This window comes from Oryza sativa, chromosome 1 (assembly GCF_034140825.1).
Source record: "Oryza sativa Japonica Group chromosome 1, ASM3414082v1".
NCBI classification, from domain to species: Eukaryota; Viridiplantae; Streptophyta; class Magnoliopsida; order Poales; family Poaceae; genus Oryza; species Oryza sativa.
In genome coordinates, this window is record NC_089035.1 from 36,738,580 (window position 1) to 36,746,876 (window position 8,297).

General features: G+C 41.6%; 1 non-coding gene and 1 pseudogene across 1 annotated transcript; both read left to right on the forward strand.

Moving 5' to 3' along the window:
- The first annotated feature begins 1,723 nt into the window (after positions 1-1,723).
- TRNAK-CUU (transfer RNA lysine (anticodon CUU)) lies at positions 1,724-1,796 on the forward strand. The gene has a single exon. It is a non-coding gene; the product is annotated as a tRNA-Lys (tRNA).
- A 1,679-nt stretch (positions 1,797-3,475) lies between these two features.
- On the forward strand, positions 3,476-4,993 carry LOC9269438 (pentatricopeptide repeat-containing protein At4g11690-like; annotated as a pseudogene).
- The last annotated feature ends 3,304 nt before the right edge of the window (positions 4,994-8,297 follow it).

Sequence of the window (8,297 nt, forward strand, 5' to 3'; positions counted from 1 at the left end):
ATTTTGTGAATCATTCGACGCGTACGTCTGCCAGACCAGGCCAGCGAGCGCGCGCGTGTGTTCCCCCTCTTCTCTCCACCACACATGCTTCAAGTGGCTAGGAGGGCATCCTCCCCTTTAAGGATGTCCCCCTCTCCTAGAATAAGCAAGGTGGTACTAAACTCCACATGCATGCCATCCCATGAGGTGGGCTTTTGTGATTTTCCAAAGAATTAATCTTCGAATAGGCCTTAGCCCATCTATTAATTCCAACAGAAGTTAGGGTTAAGAGCTCCGCACAAATCTTGAAGCATATCCAATGGTCCAAAATTCGAATAATATGATGTGGGATTTTCTGTCACAAAGGACCTGTTCAGATTGTAGCCAAAATAAACCTTACAATACCAAAAATTTGGCAATTTAATAATATTACCAAGTTTTGGCAGGATTTTTTATTTATTTACTAGAGTTTGATAAGTAACTAAATGGATGCACGTATTTCACAACTTTGCAAAAAAAAAGGTTTGAAATGGCATCAATCTAAACAAGCCCAAAATATGTAGACATCCCCATTTATAAACATTTTTCAGATGTCCTGTATTTATTTTCTGGAAGCTCCATCACCTGATTTTAAACATAATGTATTTGTTATAGCATGACTGTATATGCTACAGTTTGCACCAAAGTAATTGCATCTTTGATCAATCCTATCAAAAGGCTATAAAGAATTAAGATTGTGTGATCTATGACATGTTGATTACGGATTGATCATCCAAAGCTTAATTAAAGTAGGTTGATATGGTTTCAGAAAAGAAGAAAAAGAATAACTAGTAGTAAGAATTATTTAAGGCCAGATACAGTTAAGATGGTGCAGCTATATCATTACCTACCATTAATGGTGGGGAGCATTACGATCCGACTGATAAATTTAGTTTTTTTTTTGCCTTAAATAGTTCCGATCATACAAAAACAAAGACCAAAGTGCATTGATTTTTTTCTAGAAAAAAAGAGTGTTGTTATTTTGGCATGCGGTCATGACAAAAGAAATAACAGTTCCAAGGGATGAAGAAAATCACAAAAGCAACAGAGGACTAGGAGGAAGAAAGAGGAGGAAGCCAAGCGCTACATCAGCCAGCCACATTGCCATCTACAACCAGCGATCTATATAACAATGGAGAGACCAGAGTGGAGGAAGCAACGACCATAAGAGACTCGAAGTTGAGAAGGAGACCCTCGACGTGGTCACCATTCGTCGAAGTGGACGAGGATACGCAGCCATCAGAGACAATTAGGAGGAATGTGGCTTTATCTCAGCAGTATGGGCGTTGGGTGGACAGTATACGCGCGAGATGTGGCGTGTGAGTGGCTAGGTGTGGGACTATGGTCTATGGGAATGGCGAGTGGGTGACTGCTTGGATAAGAGGCACCTAGCTTACTCAAGAACCATAACAATTACTATATTGACAGAAAAAAAAACTAGAAGATATGCATAATTTGACCACGTTGAATATAGGCTTTAACGATGTAGGTGTACTGATATAGTTGTGTTTATGAAAATGGAAGAAAGGGTTGAATCTCAAATACAATTTGTTTTAAAAGAATCTAACTTTGCATCAAGTTATGCTGGAAAATACATTAGCTTGTGTCGAAGAAAGTAAAAGAAACTAAATCATTCCCATCTTTTTTTCTGAATGGATAGGTTTATTATGTTAAATTTGGAAGTTTTGAGAACTGTACCAACAAAGCCCGTCTAGCTCAGTCGGTAGAGCGCAAGGCTCTTAACCTTGTGGTCGTGGGTTCGAGCCCCACGGTGGGCGCATTTCATTTTTTTCCTGTTAAAGTCCTTTCCTGTGATCCAGCACATGACACCCAGCTAATGCTTTCTGGCACTCTAGATACAGGATTTTTTTTTTTGCCGAAGATGGAGAAGCTGATGAATGCGGTAGCAAATCGCCGATCATCTCATCAATATTCATCAGGTGACAACTGACAACTCAAGAATCCCACTTAGACAAGCCATTCTAGTTCCCTGTGTGGTTGGTTCCTTATATCATTGGATATTTAATTCATGGATGAGACTCCCGACTTTCTGTGGTTTGTAGTTTTGCCATTGACATGTGGGCCATATCAAAAATAGGACCCACATGTCAGTGGCACAACCTTAATTCAGTTACCTCTTTTAGCACAGCCTGCACCTGCAATGTCGTCGAAAACACAGCGCACTAGCGAGCAGTTCATGCTGATACTTAACGACCGATTGAGTGAGGATACAACCTCCGTTATTAAGAAAAGAAACCTTCTAGATATGGCTTCTTTGCCAATTTTTTTTATTATACGAATGCGTATTTGAAGTATTGAACGTAAACTAATAACAAAATAAATTACAGATTCCGTCTATAAACTGCGAGACGAATTTATTAAGCCTAATTAATCCGTCATTAGCAAATGTTTGTTGTAGCATCACATTGTCAAATCATGGCACAATTAGGCTCAAAAAGTTTCATCTCGCAATTTACATGCAAACTGTGAAATTGTTTTTTTCGTCCACATTTAATGCTACATGCGTGTGTCCAAATATTTAATGTGACATTTTTGGCCAAAAATTTTTGGGATCTAAACGCACCCTATGTCGAAATATATAACTAGAATTTAGGACTGTTTTGGTTTGCTGCAAAAATTTCCTCTAACAAATAGTTGGCACTTAAAATAGTACCTTGTAGATGTTTGGATTGATGCCAAAATTTACCAAAGGCAATATAACTCCTATAATTCAACTCTACTAAAAATATTGGCAATGCCAAATCTTGCCCATAATTTGACACTACCAATGATTTGGTAGGGCACCAAACCAAATGAGCCCTCATTATCTTTTTAAAAAAGAGGGAGTAGGCAAAACTATTGGTAGTTCATATGTAACGGGGTAAGTGTAGCGTCTTGCTTGAAAAAAAAAAACAGGTGGAAGTGACCTAAATATATGCAGACCCGAAATGACTAGTACTACCACAATAAACAAGATGCGACATATTTCGTATTTTATTTTTTATGGGACGAATATAGAGAACTCCCTCTGTCCTTAAAAAAAAAGGCAAACTTAAATTTCCATGCCAACGTTTGACTGTCCGTCTTATATAAATTTTTTTTTATAATTAGTATTTTCATTGTTGTTGGATGATAAAATATGATTAATACTTTAAGTGACTTATCTTTTTAATTTTTTTCATAAGTTTTTTAAATAAGATGGACGGTCAAATGTTGGACACGGAAAACAGAGTTTGTCTTTTTTTTTTTGGGACGGAAGGAGTACATGCTAAGGCGCGCTATATAGTCTCTAGTGTTAACAATGATTGATTTAAGGTATGGTGGTAGGTGACAACATTCAACCACATATCCTGATTCCTGACATTAAACAGGAGCTATTTTTCCAACTAGACTGAATGAGCTGCCGGTTGAACACGTCTAGTTTCTTCATAGCTCCATTTCACCAAGTACATGAAACGGTAGAGATGGTCGGTTGGTCACGTTGATCTGAAAAAATTAGCACGAGTGGGATTATTCAAGGTCCTAGAGATGGTCAGTTGAGCGCCGGCTGCGCGCGGCCACCGCCCGGAGGTCATTCCATGCCGGCACTTGGACGTATATATTACACGAGTACCCCGTATTTACACCATCATCGTGTATACACGAGGGGGAGGGGGAACTCCGATGTGGGGAACAACAGCCGCAGCAGCGCGCCGTCTCTGCGCGGCCGGCGACGTCCGCTCGGTGCTCGCGATGCTCGCCTGCAGGGCGAAGGCGGGGGACACGGCGCTGGACATGACCGCGTGCGCCGCGCTTGTCCGGACCACGGGTTCTGCAAGGGCGGCGATGTGGCGGAAGCCCGGAGGGTGTTCGATCTAATGCCGCTCTTGGGGGTGGCGCCTAATGAGGTCACCTACACCGCTTTGATGCACGGCTACTTCATCCATGGCCAGAGGGAGAATGGTTTGTCCTTGTTCGAGGAGATGAGAATTGAGGAGGGCTGGAGTCGAGCCAAGCCTCTACACCTAAAACTGCTTGATCGCAGAGTGGTGCACAAGGGAATTCGAGCGCGCTCGTAACTAGTTCGACGAAATGCCTGCAAGGGTCATAGTACGCAATATTATTAGCTCTCATTGCCGCCTACGCAGGCATGGCAAGCTGTGGGGTACCGCCAAGCTATTGGAAATGATGCGGAGGGACAGTACTCGTCTGAGATAAACATCATTACCTATAGCCTCCTTGTTGATGGCTACGGCAAAGCTGGGAAGATGTCCAATGCTTTGCATTTCTTCAGCCTGATGAAGGCGGCCAGTTTCCAACCAGTGCAATGACATACAATATGCTTATTGCCGGTTTCTGTCGTGCTAGGGGCAAATAGGGCTTTATCTGACATGAAGGAACGAGGCTTGGAACCGACCAAAGTGACATACACAATACTAATTGATTATTTGATTCATTTGCCAGAGAAAATGACATGAATAAGGCTTTTTAGATGCTTGCATGGGAGAAGGCAGGTCTAGAGGTGGATGTGCGCACTTATGGTGTTCTGGTTCATGCACTCTTCATGGAAGGGCATATGAAGGATGCCAGGAAGCTGTTTCAGTCAATGGACCAGAAAGGTGTTGAACCGGGCAATGTGATCTATGACATGATGATTTATGGCTATGGAAGAGAAGGGAGTTGATACAAGGCTCTGAAGTTGATCATGGAAATGAGGCAGAAGGGTTTGGTTCCAAATTCCGTAAGGTATGCCTTGATGATGACGATTTGTTTTCTTTGCAATGATGATAAATGTCAGGAAGCTGAGGCTCTGCTCGATGACATGGTCCGTGCTGGTCTGCAAACAAGTGAACCAATCTGCCAGTTTACTGAATGCCAAGGCAAGATTGAGAGGTTCTACTGATGGCTCTTTTGTGTAAGTAGGAATTCATTTCTTTTCATGTTATAGTGAATTATCCTGATTCATGAGAAATTAGAAAGATATTGCACAAGGAAATCTACGTATTGAATTACAATATAAGAAACTGTAAGTTCATTTGCTGGGCATCACAGAGAACTCCATTGCAAGCGACAAAGATAGGCAGCAAAATGCCGAAGATAAATGCACCCAGCACTTGCTGCAAAATAAAGGTCAGTGCTTATTGGGATCCTGTGCTTTCATGCTCGTCCTGCACGCCGGAGGCTTTGCCAGGTGAAACTTGGTTTGAGCAAAACCCTTTTCAGATGTTATTTCATGATTCCTAGTACAAGATAACCTACCTTCATACTCAGGTATTAGATAAGAAAACTAGAGATATATAGCTTCAACTATTTTGTGTCCGTACCATATACTCCGCCCATAGCGCCTGTTCATATCAGTCAAGTAGAATTAGGTTTTATTGTTTCTTGTTTGTCAGGGGGTCAACCATGAGTCCTTGACAATGCTGTATGAGTTCCTGCTATATGATAGATCAGCAGTCGTCATTTTCCTCAGGCAATATAAAACCTAGCTTTATATTCTTGCTCTTATTTGCTTCATAAACGCTTGACTTTAAGTTATAACCCATGTTTATCATGCACACGCAAGTTCCCAGCACTCTCCTACATTATTAAATTGGGGTGTGTTTAGTTCCATGCCAGAATTGGAAGTTTGAAGAAATTAGAACGATGTGACAGAAAAATTGGAAGTTTGAATGTGTAGGAAAGTTCGATGTGACGGAAAAGTTAAAAATTTAAAGAAAAAAGTTGACTCTTCAGGGATGGAGACCCCTTCCATACAAAGAAATAAGAATGTCGGCGTTCTCTATAGGCTACTGACAAAGCTATGCTACATGAGTTCCCTTGCACCCCCTTTTCATAATATAAGAGATTTTAGGTAGATGTGACACATCCTAATACAACGAATCTGGACAGACCGTTTGTCTAGATTCATTATACTAGAATGTGTTATATCTACCCAAAATCTCTTATATTATGGGACGTAGGGAGTAATTAATAGCTCTATATGGTTTAAGGAAATGAGTACCCTATCCAAATTTCTACACCTGGGCCTCCTCGTCCTTTTCTGATTGCTATGTGATACCGGTTCCCACTTGCTAAGTTGCCTTAACACCGCACTTTGCAATTTTTCTGATAGGAGAATCAAGAGTGACCGATCCTTTTCAGATTCTTTTGCAGGTACTTTTCAGTTCATCTTGTGTTTATGACGAAATGCTCTTTAATTCTTTTGAGCTCATGAATAAGTGTCTTAAAAGAAGAGCTCATGAACAAGAATAATTTAATTGTTACTAATACTAGTAACAAATTACTGCATATTTACTCTCTCTTTTGTTTTTACTTGTTAGTTTGGACATCAACATAGTCTACTTAATTATATTTATATATACAAAAGAATGCTGAAAACATACTTCCTCCGTCCCACAATAATTCAACTCCTGGATTCCCAATGCAAACTTAGTACAACCATGAAAATACCGAAATGCCCTCAACAACAACATTACACAGGATTGTACTGGGTTCTCTGCACTGTCCTCACTGAAAAAAAAGGTTTAACTGGGTTCTTTGCACCCATCGATTACACTGGTATCCAGCAAAAAAATGAAGTTTTAAACCGAATATGCTAACAAAAATTAAGAACCTCTAGTCTGAAAAAAGAAATCATAAAAAAAATACTACTCCACAATCTGCAAGATGGTTTGCATCCATAATCTGTCAAAAAAATACTTCTCCACAATCTGCAAGGAGTATGAATTAATCTGCAAGAACTAGAAAGAACAAAGAAAGGTGTTTGCATCCACCAAGGTGGCCTGTAGTCATGTGTGTATTTATCTAGATTGACCATGCAAAAAGTCATCATCAAAATCCAAGAACTTAGTATAGTTAACAAGGTGAAATGGCAGAAATAAACACCAGAGAAGAAAGAGTGATGAAAAATAAGTAGTAGAAAAGAGTACCTGGGTTCATTCTAATGGCAAAGCTTCTCGAACCACCTCAGCGCTAGGAGACACAAAATCGTTGGCTCCTTCATCAGATCCGCCATTGCAAAAGCTTGTGCATCAGGCTCCCTGCAACAGATCCACTGGCGCTGGAGACCATAGGCTTGCGCCTTCGCCGCCGTAGTCGAGCAGCACCTACACGTTGCGTTCGCCTTCTCCTGCATCACAATCGCAAGCCCCTACCTCTGCCGCCGTGCTGCTAGTGCCTCATCCGAGCCATCTCAATCCGCCGGGGCCGGCGCTGCCCCCGCCGACCTGTCGCATCCATGACATCACGGGAGGTCGCAGGGAGGGAGAGATGGATGGAGCGTGGAGGGAGGGGAAGCGACTCATCGCCGTCGAGGGATGGGCGAAGGTCGTGAGGAGAGGGAGGAGATGAGACCGGCGGTGGTGGTTTTTTTTAGCGCGGCTGTGTGGTGGGCGAGAGGAGAGAGACGGGCAGGGATAAGGATCATTGAATATTTCTCGGGTGTTGCGCAGGAGTTGATTTTTTCTGGGACAAATCCTCACCCCCAGAAATCGCTTCTTTCTGAGACGGAGGGAGTAAATAATTGAAGTACTTCTGACGACAAGTCTCTTGATGCTATTTTCATGTACTCCTTCCGTCCCATAATATAAGGTATTTTGAGTTTTTACTTATACTCTTTGACCACTCGTCTTATTCAAAAAATTTATGCAAATATAAAAAACAAAAAGTTGTGCTTAAAGTACTTTAAATAATAAGGGCAAAAAAAGTAAATAATAATTCCAATTTTTTTTTAATAAAACGAGTGGTCAAACAGTACTAATAAAAACTCAAAATCCCTTATATTATAGGACGGAGGGAGTAACAAACATTTATCTTTTACGAATGGGTAAATTGGAATCATGCCATTATAATTTTGTAAAGTTTGAGATCTATCGGTATCTCAATGACACGTAGGACCCACATGAGTCAATGACATGTGGGTCAGGATGACATATCTCAAATTTTGTAAAATTATAATGACATGGTTCCAATTTTCCGTTACGAATTGATGTCAATGTTCTTGGAATGTTCACTACAGCAAGTACTAGCGCTGAAGCAGTACAGCATAACGACGACTATAGGACTATTTACCTGTTCATTACTCGTCGTAATGTCGTGGACTCGTGGTACGCCGCGTACGCTTCTGCACGCTGACCGCTCGCCATGGGCCATGGCAAATGTGAAGCCGTGAAGCATCGGCCCAGCAGAATCACCCGTACACAGGATCGATTACCAACGGCGCAGATGACCTGGAGGAGACCGGACGCGGCCGGATGCGGAAGTGTATTCCCCTTCGCACCGCACGGTCGCACGCACGC